Here is a 19,742-nt window from a genome sequence, read left to right as displayed (position 1 = left end):
CATACGGGACACACTTTTAGACGTTCTTCGGTACATAACGCGTGAATGTCGTGGACAGAAGGTGTGGTAATTGGAGATTAGGTGCTGGCAAAGTATTTTGCGACAATTGTTACTGGGAACAACCACAAAATGACAGTTGTATTTGTTAACAGAATACATTAACTTTGCGCTGCGAACGCAAAAGCGTACTTTCTATATCAGTTGTATAAAAAGTCTATCTTATAAATATTTCATACATGAATCATTTAGGAAAGGCCATTTGAAGGTATTTTGTGAAAGATGCAAAGTTTTTATTGTTGCCTTCGGTTTTATAGACTTTTCAATATTCAGTTTTAAGCAAATCAAATGAAACGAGAGTTTTTGCAGAGATGTTGAAAATGCACAAATATAAATTGCTTAATTAATCTAAATGGTCATGGAAGCGACCAAAATCTTTCAGTTACTTATATCTGTCACAGAATTTTAGTTTCGAGAAATATTTGAATGTGTATTCGATCTTTAGAAACCTGCGGAATAATTTAGAAATTTATAGATACAAGTGGAATTCAGTCCTGGCAACTGTTGCACTTTCACGTAACACGTCTTAATTTAGCTTCTTAGGAAATCGATAAGAATCACCTGTTTAATTATAACAACTTCAATTTTGTTTTAATGATAATAAGAAATGATTGACGTAGTATTAACGCTGCTAGTTTTCCTGAAGTTAATTAAATAAATCGTCTATTATTTTTACTATCCGTTTGTATGCACCACGTTGCATAAGTAAGACAGTAAAAGTGAACCGTACCTGCCGCATTTTTAATGGCAATTGAAACGCGATTACTTTCTTTTCAGCCGCTTAAATCCCAATAATGATCTTTACCACAATAACGTCTAACCGCAATGCATCTTGATTATCGGCGTAATCTAATAATTAACCGACACAAAGTGAAAATGTGGTACGTATTTCCAGTAAGTTGCAACAATCGTCCAATTAATGTTGCCTTTAACTTATTAATGCAACTATTTCCCTTTTAACGCCCACAGCTTTTGTGTAGATACACATATACATCCCAGAATGACATTATTAACATTCTTAAACACTCCCAGCAAGAGAAATGTTGCTGGAGGTGATGCAGACCGCACTGACGTCTGAGCGAAGTAAAACGGCATTTTAAAGCGAGTACCAAATTACATAAAAAATGTAACCTACTTTCTGGGCTTTACTTTGTTGATACGATGGTGCTTCAATTTTTATGCATCTTTATTTTGCGTTATGAACCACAAACATTGTGAAATTCGAAACTTCACCTGTAATTACATTAATTGACATGACGGTGTATTTATGGTAAATTTTTGATACAAGCTATCGCTTGTTTCGTGAACTTTCTAAATACCGAAACGCTGAACATATATTTTTACGCGTACACGGTACAAATTTTGTCTTTCTGTTTTCATATGTTTAGTATTTCTAGGAATAATAGTGGTTTGTTTACAGTCGTAAATACATAAAGCTTTAATTTTAAAATAAAAAAACTGTGCGTTGCTTTTTGCGTGGTATTTTCTGTTGATTATTTATTTATTCCTTTTTACTTCTGGAATTAACAAGAACCAACAAGGTTGCTTCATCGCATGCATTAAAGATGTCTGTTGGTTTTGTAGTTGGCGAGAATTGATTAGAATGTTGTTTATAGCCATTTTTCTTGTTTTCGTATCCTTCTGATTTAATTTTCATTGTGTTATAACAAATTTTGTTTTCATTTGAGAGTACAGACGTAAGTATACTCCTGAGATTGTTCGAACTAATTACAGATTAAATGTAGGTTTGAAAAATTCACCCATTCACACCATTTTAAAATATTAATAAAGCCACAAACAACTATTTTATTTATTTTCGTTAATTTGATTGTCGGTAACAATTAACACTTATTAAAATGGTAATTAAGCCTCTATTCATCATCATTCTTATACCAATTTAACTATTTCCTCAATCATCTCAAGCAACCGTTATTTCGGTGAGAACGAAGTATGAAGTATTGTACAATAAGTAGCGGTCTTCATTATAATAGTTTTTTAGGAAAAAATGGATTTGCATTTAGAGGATTTTACCACATTATGCCAAATTTCTATGGTTAATTATACCTTGGGATTTACACAAGAGGTCTCGAGGATTTAACGTTTCGTGTGTTCTGGGAAAACATTGCCACTGGTTTATCGGTTTTATTTTATCGCTTGGTTAGTGCAGTATCTTGGAACTGTGACACATGTTTTGTGGAAAGGTAAAACCTCAAATCTATTTACTCTTTTTATTGAACTGTGTAGTGTAAGAGTGTGATAATTGTGTTTAATTAATTGATTATTTTTTTATAAAGTACACGTGGAAATAATTTACAGTAAAGTCTTGGATAGTAAGCTTCCGTTGTCGTTGCATCTATTACGAACTGAGCGAAACTTACTATCCTTTCTTAAAATTTCTGAGCAAAAAACTTTATTGTTTTTCACTTAAATATTTTGCTAAAACACTGTCACATAAGCTTTCGTAAACTTAAATTTTCACTAGTCATATAAAAAGTTACAAAAAAAATATATGATTTTTTGTGTTTGGATTGAATTACGAGGAGTTTTAAACTGGTATAGAAAGTAAACCTATACACCTTTTGATGTACAGTGTGTGTTAACGTTTGATGCATTTAACATGTAAGATTTTGTAAAAACGGAAATCGTTTGGTATAAATCTGTTTTTTTTTTCAGCGACACTGTTAAGGTTTTGAAGTTTTTTAAATTTAAATTTCTTTTTTTAGGGTTTTTTATCTATGTATTTCAGAGATATTGTAGCAGGGTATCGGATTGTGTAGCCGGTACTCGGAATTTCACGGTGGGCCCCGAAACAGTCTACTTTTTTTTTATACAATTATTTACATTTTTCACAGGATGTTACAATTACAAATGCAATAAATATTCTTAGAAAAAATATAACGGACACATAAAAAACAATATATGCATGTAACTATTAAATAAGAGCATCTTTCTAATTTCAGAGCGTAAACGCAGTACGAAACAATAGGTCACCTGTCTGTCTGTCTGTCTGTCTGTCTGTCCGGATTTTTATTAGATAGATAATCTCCGAAACTACTAAACCAGTTGTTAAATTTTATATGTGTATTACGAATATTGTGTAGATGATCAAAATTTAGCTAATCATCCCTAGTAACAATTTGTTGACATCATCTCCAAAATTTACAGTAGTAAATATTATTTAAATTTTATAAAATAAGATACTCCTGCACATGTTGTTATCGGACATTTTAGATGAAATTTCTAAACTGAAATCAGTAGAAAATAAAATAGTACGTTTCACCCCACATCTTTTTTTAATTTAAGCTGTTTTACCTGTTTTTTCATTTATTTTAAGGTACTTTATCATGTTTATAAGCAAACTGGCCAATTTTGACGCTGAAGTTTTTATTGCTTTTTATAAAATAATAAAGTCATTTTTGTCTTGAAGTTTTTTTAATGCATTTTTTTAACATTTCACCAAATTTTTAAGGTTATTTTTAAAAAAGTTGTGGACTTCTAAAGATTTTGACCATGGTTCCAGCGGATTCATATGGAAACCGGTGACTTTGGAAATTTTTATAAAAAAATAAAAAAAAAGTCAAGCACGTCAAGCACCTTATAATAAATTAAAAAACAAAATGTGCGGTGATACATACGTATCACCGCACATTTTGTTTTTTAATTTATTAATTTGTCCCTTTTTTTTTGGTGTTACATATTTAATTTTATGTGTGATTCATGAATCTGTGTCGAGTTTTTATCCTAGACACCCAGATTTTTGTGGAAAAAAACAAAACTGCGTAACATTTTACAACTTAACATTGAAATTATAAAACCGAATGCTTTATAAACATACAAGTTTATTAAGATTATCGTAAGCGTGGTAAATCGTTTATGGCCTCCTAAAAAATGATGACGTCATTTTATAATTTTGCAGAACAAATGTTTTTTAAATTTTACAGAACTACATACTCCATGTATGTGTAATTTAGAATCCGTGTTGAACTTTTACTCTAGATATCGAGATTTTTGGGAAAGAATTCAACATTGGATTTTTCAATTTAACTTGATAATTGCCAAAGCGAATGTACTGAAATACCGCAAACGTTTTAAGGTTATAGGAAAGATGATATCGTGAATGAAAATTTGTTCGTTTAAGGCCTTCTCAAAAAGTTGTGACGTCATCTTAGAATTCTGCCGAACAAATGTTCTTTAAATTTTATAAAATAACATATTCTTGCATGTGTGTTTTATGAATCCGTGTTGAGTTCTTACCCTGAGCATCCAATATAACGATATTTTACAATGTAACTTTGAAATTGTAAAACTCGAATACTGTGACATCGTGCAAATATTTTAGGATTATTTGAAACATGGTAAATCGTTAGTCAAAATTTGTCAATCATCTTACATTTTTGCCGAATTTCCTTAAATTTATGAGTGTTTTTGGGAAAAAAAACTGAGTATGAATTAATTAATCAGTCAGTCCTTTCCTCTGCGTTCAAGACACAAAATCAACCGAATTTCATGTTCTTTTAATCGCTAACGTTTGTGCTAGTAATCAAATTCGGTCGAAGTATAAGCATAAACTGAGAAATTGAAATTGTCTACATTTTTTCCCGTTATTTATCTGCTTTAAATATATTTCATATTTAAAGACGTAGGGGTTTCGGGGATGTTAATTACGCTACTGTATAGAGGTTAACAGTTGTCATAAAACGAAAATCGCACAACTTAATTTTATAATTTTTTAAAGAAGCGGAATTTATCGAACCATATTTCAAAGGCGAGGGAAGTTCTGTCAAAATAACCTTCTACAATTTTTGTACTAACTTTGTTTTACTTGGTAATGGTAAATTTCAAAAAGCAACATAGTTTTTCCAAACGTCAATGTCGCCAGCAACACTGAAAATAAAAGCAGTAATAATAATACCTATCTGCATACAATACCAAAGGGCCCCACTTTCCCGGTGGACCCCCATGTTCTCAATCCGACACTGTTGTATCATGCGATTCTTTAAATTTCGAATCTAAATTTGCTTTGGAAAAAACGTGTTCTTGATCAGACCAATTTTCAATGTGTTCACTTTTTACTTCTCGGCCGTAAGCTAAGGAAGTATTGTAATAGAGCCTCAGGAATGGATGATGACCTCCATACATTTATAAGAAGGCCACAAGCTGACTTGTCATAATTGAACTTATAAAAAAATTACAAAATACAGGTATGTCAAGAACTTAAACCACCTGATTTTAAAAAGAGAATGATTATTGTAATGTGGAGAGTAAAAAAACCTCATTATTTTGAAAAATACCATTGCACTCAAAAAATTCGAGTTTGGTGTGCCATTTCTCGAAGACTACTATTTGGACAGGACAGGAATTTATTAATCAGTTTCAAGATGAAGAATTGCAAATTGGATGTTTTCAACAGCTCAGACAACTCAAACAAGTTTGAACTTAAACGAAGAGAATTTTTTGTTAAATTAGCTACCAAACAAACCATATCCACCTTGATCACCTGATTTCACACCTTTAGATTATTTCTTGTTCCCAATTTTGAAGAAAATTTTTTTAAACGATCAGTGCATACAATTAACTGAAGACCTAAAAGTGAGAATCGTACAAAAGTGTGAAAGTATTTCGCCGGAAGTTCTTTTTAGAGTATCTGACAATATGAAACGCTGAGTCAATTTATATATCACACTTCCAGTAATTGTTGTAAATTCAATTAAATATGTTACTTATCATAAATAAATAAATAATTTTAAATCCAAGAAGGACATATGTTCTTGTTGACATAACATAACTTACTTTTCTAGGTTCAGCCACAGACAACACGTATTCAGGTTCAATAATGCACATTTTTACGAACAAAGTGATTTACGTGCTAAACTCATTAAAATTTTATATTTTTTTAAATTTAAAAACTGTATCTAGTTACCACCTATTTTTCGAACGAATTTGTTCTGTCAACAAATCAAAAAATCACCGGTACTTGTGGTTTATGTATCCACCTTGAGCTTTTACCCTAGCCATTCTAAATTTCGCGTTCAGACCGCTCATGTTTTTTTTAAACTCGCTTATCTGCTGAGATAACGAAACAGATCGCTTCAATTATTTTTTTTCTAACAATTAAATTAAAAAATTTATAAAAATAATTTTTCAACTAATTTCTTAAGTGAGATGTTAGTTTTCGGCATTTAATTTGGCATTGACAGATGTGTGGTACAGTTTCGGCCACAAAATCTTGAGTAGCTCTGTCATTCCCCCAAAAAAGGCTTTACGTACTTATAACCTTAAATTTGCCATGTTTGTCACTTTGACGTAGACTGGAATGTGGATGATGACGTACGTAAAAATTTATTTTTTAAAAATGTCAATCATTATGACAATAAAGCATAGACTACATCGTGTTTTTTTTTAAATGACAAGAAAAAAATACTGCATAAGACTTTCTGTCTGAAACCACATGCACAAACGTTTCTAAACTACCAGCCTACCTAGATTAGAAAGAATCCCACGGTGTCTGAGATTTGTATCCAGATATTTCTTAATTTTAGTAATGTCTGTATACTGCAAATGCCAAGTTCAACAACATGTCGATAACAATTTATTAAAAGTGGCGACAAAAATATCAAACGATAAAATTCTTGGGGCAGACGTTAGGGCAAAGTCTGACGTTTTGCTTTGTATTGTACATATATTTTTACTTTATTTTTCACATATATATATATATATATATATATTTTCATAAGGTACATACTTTCATGGTAGTTTTGTAAAATGTGTTACAGTCAGTTTATCTCAATTCCCAATTCAAAAAGATTTAAGTAAATGGTTACCGATAAAAAATCCAAATTCCTCAATATGATGGAAACAGTCTATGTATTTTTTTACACAGTTATCAAAGTCATTTTACAAAAAAATGAATATTAGTAACCAGAAATTTTATAGTTTCTGGATTTCCAACACATAAATTGGTCCAAACGTTCTTTTTAGACATCCTGCATAAACTACAAAAAATACGTGCCTATAGTATCTCAGGGCGAAACTTTTAAAATCAGTGTATTTCATGTCAGAGTAGTCTGCATAGATTATTTTTGCTCCAAATATTTCCAGTGCATTGACGACAGACACACGGAAGAGGGGAACTTGTATTTTCGTATTCTACGACTTGACAAAGGCCAGCAAGACTAGTTAATTTTTATTTTCTAGTAATTAAAGTGGACATATATGTTAAGAACAAGGTAATAGAAGAAATAAACCCGAACAAGTATCCTTTTGATTTATGCACAGTTACATAATATATTCAAGAATTTTGAACGTATTTTTAATACATTCCCAAATAAGCGAATTTTATGTTTTCTTTGTGAAATTTGATAATTCAGAGTTTATACGAAAAATAGTGCTACGAACCCATTTCTTGCATTTATTAAAGTGTTACGACATGCACTTCACAATCCAAGTGTTGCAGATAACCAGAAAAAAGTAAAAACTTTCTCTTGTATATAAAGCAAAGTGTAGTAAATATTGTAAGAAATGTCGTATTTTAGCCTCTTCTTTCTTGTTATCAAAAGTTTTTCAATGTCTTGAGATAGTGGTGGCCTCTGATAACAGCTAAAGCAAGAAACTCAACAAACGTATAAACGTCATGTTGTTGTTCTCAGTTTTTTTTTGTAAAGAGAGAAAACATATATTTGCACTTTATGTAAACAAAAGATATATCCTGCGTTATTCTTTCAAACTTCAGTAATTATTGATAACATCATAACTATTTTTTTTGTGTTAAATATTTACGTTAGGATAAATAAGATTAGGAGATAATTGAATGAGAGTAAAAATAAATAAATACTTTCCAAGAATTTTCTAGTCAGATCAAGCCATTCAAAGAAACCTGGTTATTTATAATTTCCAAACGCTAAAATTATTTCAGTGATCTCACCTTTCAAAGCTTCACAGACGCTTAAAAGCGCTAAAGACTCATGCGTCGGCTATTCTCTTCAAGCAAGGAAAACCGTTGCAACAGACTATGACGTGTCAAATATTAGCCTGCTTATGAATGGGTAAAAGAGCGGTTGAAGGACAACCTCTCCTTATATGTGAAACGGTTCCTGTTACATATTCATAATGGCATTGTCGTTAAAGGAATGTTTGAGTTTTATTAACTTTAAAAATTACACAAAAGAAAAAACACTTGTAATTTATTGGATTAATCACGTGCTCATATCGCATTAGGTAATACCTATTTCTTGCCAAAGTTATGGCTTACCAGTCATGCATTCTTGATATCTTTGCTAACGAGTTTGTGTTAAACAGTAAAAATTCTTAAAATCAATAGTCATGTCACTTGCTCAGCGAATGGAGGATAAAAATATTTGAGCGGTGACAATTGTTCATTTGACGCTTGTCACTGTTACAGCTGACATCACATTGTCAATAAAGCAATCTAAAATCAGTTATTCGGTCATGCTTATTAATTTTTGCTGTTATCAACGTTATCAGAACATTAAAAGGCAAGTTTAACAGTTTGTGCTTTAAGATCTATTATAAAACTGAGACCATGTTAATTTTATTGTTATCATTTAACTTTAACCTCATTTTGTTTGGAAATTGTTGTTTTCAATGAAAGGGAGGTCTAATTTTTATTGTTCTGATTATGAGTTTCTCGTTTCAAGGCTGAGTTGCGTTTATCATTTTAGCTGATATTTTAAATTCATGTAAATATTTTGTTGATTATTATTGTTACTTTGGCAAGCCAGAAGACAGTTCAAAGTTTGCGGCGTGACTGCACGTTGAACTCTCCCCGTTCAGGCTTCTTTGTGTGCATCAAAGGTCGCTGCTCACTCAGCTTTGAAAAATCGTTTTTAACGTGTACATATTTTCTCAGCACTGAAGTTTCTCTTCAAGATCGAATTTCGCCAAAATAAGTCGTTATATCACGTTACCTTTAAGCTATAATGTGAAATTGCGCAAAGAGCGAAATTGAATTCGTTAATTTTAGAGCTTTTTAATAGGTCTCTGTATTTTTGATCCGGATAAGGTTGACATTGATGAAGAAAAACTATATCAAGGACTTCCAAACAGAAAGTTATAAAGCCCCGACTCTAAATTTTCCACTTATCTTTTAAGTGAAACTGGTTTCAATAATACGCGGTTTTGCAAAACCACTTTTGATGGTACCTTATTGAGGTAAACCTAGTTGCTAGTTGTTCACCTTTAGCAAAATTTGAAACCTACGCGGTTTTAATTGCATCTGTTTCCACAGTAACTCACGGAGTGGTCAATTTATGCGACGATAATCTCCATAAACTACAGATTAATTGAGTGCAGCGATTATCACTTCCTTGTAGCTAGATATAGTGATCTATATTTTATAGCTAAGCACTAATGTATGGAATTTGTTTTTTGCTTCTGTTTCTTACCTTGTTCAAGAACCACTCGTTTTATTCTTCTTGTACCGTTATTACACATTCAAATGTTGTCTCTGAGTAAAAGTGAAATTCAAGCTATTCGCTCTAGGCGTTGATCTATATATTGTACGGTTTATTACAAGTACGTCCTTGCAAATCGTAGCAGGCTAATCAACCGTAGCCGCCTTGTACAAATTGCATCAAATATTGTAATTTTCTGACATTCTTTTGTGAGGTTTCACCTGACGAAATCATCACCTCATTCACAAATTTGTGAGCGGAGTTGACTTGGTCGCATCTAATTGAGTTGCTTGTGAATATTTACGCGATATTGTTGAAAGCCACTAAAAACCCACATAAATATACCTACTACCTACCTGTGTAATTTTCCAACAATGGTGTTTTTATTTAGTCTTACACGCATTTTCAGGTCACTGTCCTATGGGATGAATAGCCTAAATTAGACGTTTTACAAATGATCGTTCTGCTTTTTTACAAGAGCGTCAAGGCATGCATGTAATTTGAAACTTTGACATATAATACGGTAAACGCGCCTATCGGCACGGAAATTTTTCATTCATGTGGTAAGACAAAAGAAATGGGTTCTCACGGAAAGATTACCCATAAATTCGCAATTTAGATTTTAAGTATTTTCACAAGGATCTGTGAAAAACGATGAGGCTTTTGTTTGAGACGAAACTGGGTCCACAAATTTGTGAAAAAAGTAAACATAGGTTGTCAAAATGTTTCAAGCGAAGATAATATAATGCAAATTGTGTCTAGAGTATTTATACAAGTACCACAAAATGTTGTAATTAAAATGCAAGCATTCATGCTGGTTTTTGTTATTACTTTGTTTATATTTATCTTTAGTTATGGTATATTATTGCAATATCTATCTGGCGCAATTAATCTCTCTCGTGAAGGACTCTTAATTTTAATGACTGTTATGACATAATTAAAAATCCTCAAAAGATTATAAAATTCTAATAAATAATTAATTGGTTTAGCAAATAAATTAAGTAATACAGAAGTTTTGCACATCTAGAAATCATAATGTTGATTGATTATATTTTATTAAAGATTCGAAGGCAGCGATTAATTTATTTAAAACATCACCTTGACCCAAAAATTTTATCAAATTAGGGACATTTACTAATTGTTACAAGTTATAAATTTGTGTTATATATTCACAATGCTCGATACCCGCATGTTGTGTTATTTTTCAAGAAAGGTGTTATGGTGGTGCTGTAACAGTTTATACCGAGAGAAAGGTATGGGCCAAGGAAAACACACTGAAAAAGTTCATTTACATAAAACTAAAATTAAGATGTTTAACATTTTAATAGCATTGTGAACACATTGCTCGTTTAGTTTTACTTCCGACGAAGATTTCCTACACTTTTGCATACCTGTAATCTTTTATTTTAAAATTAAATAAAATTTTTACTCCTTTGTATTAATTTTGTAACAATCTGAGTTGGTTTGTCACACTAGCGTGCTTCTTTTAACACATTTTTATGTGGATATTTTCACAAAAGCTGAACAATTGATCTAACTGAATTCAATTAACAGTAAACTTTTTTTACAGGAGCAAAAACCTGTAAAACATTAATCAAACAAATAAGTGACGCGTGAGTATTTTTCCCGAGAAACAAATACGACGTATTTGTTGATCGCAACATCGTAATATAATGCACCTTAGCTTAAAAAATCTTTGTGGGAAGATTTTGGCAAAACAATGAACTTGGTTAGAGCAGGAATAAATAATTTTCATATAAAACGCAAAAACCGCTGTGGTCATCTTGTACTGTTAGAATCAATGCCGGATGAATTTAGTTACTGTTCATGGCAATTATTACGTCATTTTCGTTATTGCTTTATGGCACTTAAGTCCATTTCCTTCAGTTATGGACCTTTGTTTTGCCAACTTATTACAATGTTAATAATAACTCATAATTGCAATAAATATATTAAATTGTCTGCATTAAGCAGGTTTTAGTCCGACTATGAGAGACTAAGCATACAAATTATACATCAGTAATATTTATTTTCGAACAACCAAGTAGGAACCAATTTGGTTTCCCCGTGACATTTACTTTTAACCTAGAAATGCAATGTGTGATGTTTTCATTGTTGAGTTTTCGGTTATTGTTAATTTAGTTTGAAAAATAAGAATAAAAATTTGAGATTTTTGTTTTGTATTGTATTGCCTAAATTGGCTTTTGAACATCACAAAATCTTTTTATTACAAATTTATCATTTTTTATTTACGACTGTGCTATGCTTATATTGTTTACGTATGAAAGTATATTGTGAAATAACCAGAGTTTAGAATTTTCTGATTTTCTTTTATTGAGTAAATCTCAAATTCAGTGAAAATCATTCCTATCAAATTATACATCTTATTTTTTGACAAAACTCTTTATTTTAAAGCAAAGTTTGCAGAAAATTTTGTAACCAGTGTTTTATTTGTATTTACTACCCAAAATTTTAATGCGACGTCATTACAGTGTGGGTGGGGATAATCGGATAAATTTTGGTAAGGATTTTACCACTTCACGCTATTCTTAACACACGAAAAAATTTGTCAACAATCCAAAACTCCGAAAAATATCAGTAGTTCTCTTCCTGAAAGTAAATCTTTAATATTTGACAAAGATATAGAAAACTAAAGGACACCGATTTTTCATTAATAATCAGAAATCTTAATTGCCAAAATTATAATATTAACATAGTGAGATTCTGAAAATGCCAGACACAATCCTAATGGTCCTTAATATTTTATCTTATTTTTTTTTAATTTTTGAAGAAGTCTGAAAATTTAGAATGATGTAACTTTCAAAGATCTTCAAGCTGCTAAAGATTTCTTAACTCTAGATGTTCTAAAGCACTAAAAGTTTTTCAAGATTAAGTTAAAAAAATTAAAAAATGTGTATTCCATATCATTGAAATATTTTACAAACGGTAAAAATTTTGGAAAATTTATATTGAAAAAGCTACATTTTGTTGCAATTTTATACATTCCAAAATTTGGAAAATTTCAGTAGTTCCATACCTAAAAAGAAAACCATGTGTAATAAGCAACGCGCGGAATTGTGTTTCATACGCTCGATCCAGTGCTGTCGCGGCGATAGTTTGATTACAAATATATTTTTCTTTTGGACTATATCAACATAATATAACATTTCAAGATCACAAATCTGTGGTCATGTGTTTGAAAAATTAAAAAGGGCATCGAGTATTTTTATTTGAAGTAATATAGTAATATAGAAGTAGTTTTTTAACAAGCTGTAAACACTCCAAGCGACGCACTGGCTACGACCTTGTGGACCAGATCAAAGCGTCCCCGCTACTCGCCGTAAAACACACCTTGCTTCAACTGGGGAATTGCATCCGTAAGATATTTTTCCGCCCAGTGGTAATAAGTCTAGACCCTAGTGGCTTAAAGATGAAACTTATCAGAAGTCAAATCAAGTCAAATTTTAGATCACCTTCAGATTTAAGATATAAAATACGGTGATCCTAGAAAATCGAGGGTTTAAAATTTCAAAATTTTCTTAGAGAATTGAAATATTCGAAAATTCTAAGAGTTTCTGAACGATTACTATTTTGAAAAAAAAAAAAAAACTGAAGTCATGGAGATTTAAACTTGCCTCTTGAGGAATGTTAGCATTGTCTGGATAGCACCTTTTCACCATGTTTAACCCTTTTTTCGTAACTTAGTTAAGACGAAAATTTTCACGATCAAAAATTATAGAAATTTTGCTAAAAATAAATTTAACTATTTCTTATTAGTACCTATCTACCAAAAAGCAAGGAACTGATCTAAAAAATTATCGAAATAATATTCTCATATGCTGTCATTATTAATTAACGAAACTTCAATCTACAAATGTCGTACCTCAAATAAACTAGCCCACAATGGTACTACTTTCTATGGCGCGACACAGACAACGGAAAGATAACAAACGGAAAATAGATAAAGGGAAAAGGAGGACCTATTGTTCGCATTCCTGGTACCATGAAACGTCCAAAAACCATGAAAGTACCCATTCGCCGGATAGACATTATTATATTTTTTTTCCTAAATTTACGCTCGGGAAATAAAAATCAGATTCTAAAAAATAGAGTATATAAAATTGCCCACTAGTTGTTTCGACGGTACTTACGACCATATAAATATGGTTCATCAACTGCTCACAACTAAAAAAAATGCAGTGATAAAGGAATAAAAAGAAGAACAAAAAAATGTAGATAATTTGCTGAGTAAACTGAGGATCGCTTCATAGTAGAATTAACCTTGCGTTTTATTTTGTGAACAAATTCGGATGAAATTATCCAAGGTTCACAAAATATTTCATCGGCTTGTTTAACTTGTTGTAAAAAACGCTAAATTACATAATGTGTACTGGTGAAATTTTTTACAAATAGAATAGTTAATGGTGGATACATCCAAAGCGATTCCAACCTTTAACTTTGAACTTTCTTTAAAAATGCGAACTTGTATTAGAGAATGGTAGTAAACGAAAGTATGACATTTAAAGTGTGTACGTATATCACAATAATAACAATAATAATAATAATAATATTTACGGTGAATTTTCCTCTCTTCTGAAGCAAAAGCAATACGGATATTAGTTCAGTTGGTTTAATTCAATAATATTAACCATTTTTTAAAGGCCTTGTACTCGTCCAGAAACAATTTCGATTTATTGTATTTGAGTAAGATCACTTCATTTTTCTTTTGTTCCTTCAGACAATTTTATGGTGGTCGTGTCTCCGCATTTTTCAATTCTTTAAGAAACTCCTTGAATTGAAGTTATTAACTTTTTCGTGGGAGTAAATATATTCACTTTGATATGTACGCAGTACAGTTGTCACTCGGTTTCCTGAACTACAGACAAATTAGATATAAATTAGGATTTTTACATAGGAAAAGTTTATTGAATAATGTTTTTAGAATGGTGCCATTCACCGAATAAAAAATTTAATAACGTTCGACCAATGTTAGTGTCTTACCAAAATTTCGGGGTAGTAAGTTTTAAAAAGGGGGTGGATTCATTACAATTAATTAACCACAAAAGAGAAGAATATCATTGAATACCGAATTTTGAGCTGATGAAGAATAATTTAATAGTGAATAGCTGATAGACTACAGATGACAATGGGAAAACTAATTTTCGTACCCTATGAGCTAAAAAATAAGAACACAAAAAATGAGTCAATTTCTAAATATTTCTCTTATTGTCACACGGGAATTAAAAAAATTAATACAAATTAGAAACATATTTTTCTACCAATTTAATGTGTGGAAATTAGTCACCGGGTTGGATAGGTAATTTACATGTCAAATATTTAAGCTCTTGCTCACGACAAAATTCGCACTTGATAGTGTTTTACCGCAAAAAAGACGTAATAAAATGCGATCAGAATAAAACATCTCGAAATCCCTGAATTCGTGAATCTTGCCTTCCGTTGAGCCTCACTGAATCGATATTTTTTCAGAAAATTAACTATTATAATTCAGCAGGCGTACTATTTGCCGTGCGTTCTGAATTTATTAATAGTATTACTACTATCCGTATTATTTATTGTAAACAACGATAAATGGCATGATTTTAATTTTTTTTTTCTAGTACCATCACTGATTAAAGATATTATACATTATTACGGTACTGTATTTAATCAATGGAATGGTTACCTATGTGGGTAGCTAGGTCTAATAACAATACAAACAAACATATTCCTCAATCGCAGAAAGACCTTTCCTCTGATCTAGAAAATTTGTTGTGAATCGTCGAGTCTTTATTAGAATTTTAAAATTTTGCACATCCTATAGGTATTATTTATTTGCATTCAAAAAGTCATGAATACAAAATTATGAAATATTTACAGTCAACATGCTATATTTTATAATTTTTATTTACACCTGAAATTTCTGGAAGATACATTATGTGTTAACACGATTGTGCACTAAAAAGTGCCCCAAAAAAAAAAGAATCATATCTACCTATCTTGTAACACATAGAATTTGCTGACATTTGTCTGTAATTGTAAAATTTTGAATATTTTGTGACAAAAAATTTGCATACAAAGTGAATTAGTTAATTGTTTAAACATAAAAAAACAAATAAAACAAAAGTTGTAAATATTGTTGTTTAAATTTACAGTGAAGGGTGTTTCGCTTTACTGTACTCCTAAAGAGTAGAATAATAATTATTTCTCACAATTTGAACCGTCAGATAACAGCAGTACAACAAACGGAAATGTATATAGTAGATGCGATGACGTCACAGAACAGTGATGACGCGTTCTCTCTCTCTACTGCATGGCCCACATTAAAATGTCATTAAACTGTACACTCCTTGACAGCCGACAAAATGGTGAAAATAGTTATAAATATCCACATGTTAGAAATAAATTAAGCAGCTAGGTAACCACAACATGCAAGTAAAACTTGCCAATTCTAGAACAACTAAGGTAATTAGCATAACCGCCAACAGCCAATGTAAATCAACTTAAGAGTCAATGCTATTTCAGCGGCCACCAATTTTTATGACGTCCAATACACATGTTATTCACGTGGGCTCAACTACCAATATAATTATTAAATTAACTTTGTGACATTTTCCAAGTTTCAGATTTCGTGCATGATACTTTGACCTATTATGTGATATTATCGACAAACCGTTGAAATTTTTGAAATACGATAATACGACCTTGGGGGATTCTAAAATGAAAGTCGTTAATTATTTTCACTAGCAAGCGGTCTCAGTTTTGATTTCTATTTGTATGGGAGTTCAATGCATCCATAATTAGGAGATAAGTCTGTTTTGATATTTCTTGTCTATTAGAAAGTGTGCACAAATAGTTGCATTAGAACCTGTGTTTATTGCAGTTTTGTCATAGATTTGCGGTACGTTTTCTAATGTAGTGTTGAAGTCTCCGCGCTCAGGCGATAATTGGAAAGAGTTACGAAAGTCTTTTTAAGACTTTAGTTGTTAGTTTTAGGAATTGAAATGAGTCACAAATGAGTTTTGTACTTGTTGTAGTAAAACTGAGGTAGAACCTAAAAATGGTCATGGTCTATTGATCTAACCCATAGCTGTTCATTGGACAAGAGACGTTTGCCATGGACGTACTGATTAGTCATCGGTCATTGAGCACACTATAACATCCTGTTAGGTACGGAATGAAGTGTTCTCAGAACTGTGGCTGGGTTATTGCAGAACCCAGACCTCTTGAGGTCACCTGCAGCAAAAATCTGAGCATTACAACGTTTAAGTTGCTTCTAGAGGAACAGTCCAGCTCTTTTCTCTTACTCCCGTACAACAAAACAATTACAATAAACAAAACTCATTTTAGGCATGCAAGGCTGCTTACGCTAATGATCGCAAAACTAAGAGTTAAAAAACCGATAGAAATGAGCGTGTGGATGTTGCATTACGGTTCTACTTGACTTTGTTGCATACCTACGTTGTACGACACACATTCACTAGTACTAAAGCATCTTTAAGACTAGATAACTAAGTGCATGTAATGTTTAACAGCCACTTTCTTTGGTCGTTGCACTTCTTTTGGTTATCATAATTGATTGATTAATGAAACTGAAAGGATCTAGAAGCGTGGCGTATTTTAGACCACCAATTAAAAAATTCCATATATATTAAATGATTAGCGTGCAAAAAGTGATTAAGCAACCAAATCTTGGAATTTCCGGTTTCGAGTTCGTCGTAAAAACCACCCGTTCGTTGAAGAATTAAATAATTATTATTATCAGCGTTGCGGAAGAGAAACGTTATCGTTTTCAAAGCGAAATCATTCAATTAATTTAGTGCATAATTTACACTTTTTCTATTATCATCTTTAGAAAGGCGCACTGTAACAAATTCAGTTATGTAAGTTTCAAAAACCAAGTTAAACTAATTATGCACACAAAATTTGTCCGAATCTGTCGACCCACTTGTAATTTAGCCGAGTACCTTTCCAGTTTCTAGACAAAATTAACAAATTATGTCTAACAGCCAAACGGATAGTGAGAAAGTCAACAAGAAAATTTCAAATATTGCATACTCTTAATTGCTTGCTCATCTAACAACCGTATTTAAATTTTATATTAGGTTAATTTGCGTTTCTTTATTAGCGAGTTAAGGCTAATGCAACGATAACGCAATTAGAAGAGTGTTGTAGGGAGCAAACTCACCTGTTAAAGTCGTTATAGAAGAACACTATATCATGTTATAGTATCGGTCTTTTGCACTTAGTGTTAGGAATTTGTGGTGTTTAACACCCTGACGTAACGAGCTGCGACAAGAACACCTGTAATAGATAAAAACATATTGAAACTCTCGAAAGTGTTATTTGATGTTTAGGGACAACAACCCAAGTTTGGTTGTCACTACTTTTTTAATCGTTTTGACTAATATCTGCAAAAAATTAATAGCCGAAGGAAAAGCTCGAATGTATTTAAATAGTTTAAGTGAACGTAAAGCAATAACATAAGTAAAAGTTTAGGCGAGTCGCTAATTTGCCTTTAACACATTTTGACGTTTCTTTGATGTTGTTTTAACAAAAAGAATTAACAGTCGCATTTAACTTCACATTCTATAGTTGTATCTACATTGCTTCAAGTGATTTAGAGAATATAAACTTTCTTGCCTGGATGCATCCGTACAAATTTATTACCCACTGTGTGGGTATGCTCGATTATCCTAAATTTAAATATTCTGATTTCTCTGTAATTTAATATATGTGCCCGACATTTTTAATTGCCGATGCTGAAATAATTCGGCTTTCAAATTCTTTAGTAAATGGATTGTGCTCTATGTGTGTTGTGTGAACAAGCCTTTCCTTTACTTTTTAGTTTGTATTGTTAGATGACCTTTACAACAGAAAATTTATTCATGCAAGACAAAAGGATTGCCTTCAATACTAATAATTAAAAAACTGAGTGGGATATTTTGTCTAATTAATTAACCCCCAGACGTGATTTTGCAATTGTAGAAATTTATGAGGTACGCTTAACAGATTGTTTGCTTCTGCTAGCAGTAAAAGACAAAGAATGCGCACTTACATAAAGCTATTAAATATAATAGATTTCTATTGTGTAAGGCGCATTCTTCGCACAAATAGAGTGGAAATTTATATTTTCTTACTGAAACTAAGGGAGAGTTGCGCTGAATATTTCTCAAACAGTTGAAACATAATTCTCTGCTTGGTACTACGTAACTTATTTTAAAATAGTGTCATTTTGTACGACACTTGAAAGAATGTCAGTTAGAAAGGTAGTTAGGTGTTATTAAGCGTCATACCATGAGCCCGCAGAGAAAAAGTGAAAAAAACAGTTGCATAAACGTTTCTCAACTGCATACTGAGCGACAACATTTGGAGAAGATTTATGAAATATTTGCCGATTTACATAAAGTCTAAATATGCAAATACTGGTTTTAACTTTTTACCAATCATATACTGTTCGCGAGTTATTGAGCTCCTAACATGTCTCAGTTTTCTTTGTTAGAAGTTGCCCTGAGTGGGTGTCTTATTTTTCGAGAACTTGTTTAGACACCTTATTATAATTTTGGCCCAAACTTGAAAATTCTTTCGATCGGTCGTCACAAAAAACATTTTACGATGATGATGACCCACCATTAATCGCTGCGATGAGAAATCCTCCCGGATGCTGTACGCCGGGCAAATATTGCACACATTCACTTTTTTTACAGTGTAATTATGCCAACCATGAACTATGCTATGGTTATTTTGTTACAAATTATTAAGCACTGTGACCTATGGTATGGTATAGTGGTAAGGCACTAGGTTTCACGAACTCTTTCGCCACTTGTCGCCCGTTTATTGTCGATCGCTTACTGAGGGTACATGACGAAGAGAACCACAGGTAACGCCGGTTCACCTGTTTGAATGCAAGGTGGGGCGCTATAGAGTGTGTGTGGAATAGGTGGTCCAAAATTATTGACCATACCATATGGCTGCGAGTTTTTAACTGTTCGTCGTCTGTGTGCCATTAGTGCTTATCTGGATTTTAATTGACTTGTAACAGTTCTTTATTGGTGGCCAATATTGTTCATCTTTGTACAGCGGTTTTTGTTTCTGCAAACAACGCAGAAAAATATTGCGAAAAAAGTAACTGACAACAACTGTAGCTTGCGTTTAGTTTTTTGTTTTTAATAATTACTTTATGATGTTAAGTAGTATAAAACAAATTACTGTTTATGTCTTTATGTTTCTAAAATGAAATTCAAATAATCATTAATTAAAAATAAAGAAAGGAGAACA

General features: G+C 31.8%; 1 protein-coding gene across 3 annotated transcripts in view; it reads right to left on the bottom strand.

The window, feature by feature from the left end:
* Positions 1 to 19,315, bottom strand: part of LOC135122637 (uncharacterized) — a 53,222-nt gene extending 33,907 nt beyond the window's left edge. For 2 of the 3 annotated variants that reach the window (XM_064046943.1, XM_064046945.1), the window contains exons 1-2: positions 19,095 to 19,315; positions 17,653 to 17,768 (exon numbers count right to left, since the gene is read on the bottom strand). The gene's annotated coding sequence lies outside the window, so the exon portion shown is untranslated. The remainder of the gene's footprint in view (positions 1 to 17,652; positions 17,769 to 19,094) is intronic. The other variant, XM_064046944.1, reaches the window with a different exon arrangement.
* Positions 19,316 to 19,742: the final 427 nt, after the last annotated feature.

Source organism: Zophobas morio, unplaced genomic scaffold (assembly GCF_036711695.1).
Source record: "Zophobas morio isolate AGI-343-1 ecotype UQ-CSIRO unplaced genomic scaffold, CSIRO_AGI_Zmor_V1 ptg000005l, whole genome shotgun sequence".
In the NCBI taxonomy this organism is placed as follows: Eukaryota; Metazoa; Arthropoda; class Insecta; order Coleoptera; family Tenebrionidae; genus Zophobas; species Zophobas morio.
Note: the sequence above shows the minus strand (reverse complement) of the source record. Positions and strands in the feature narration are given on the sequence as shown.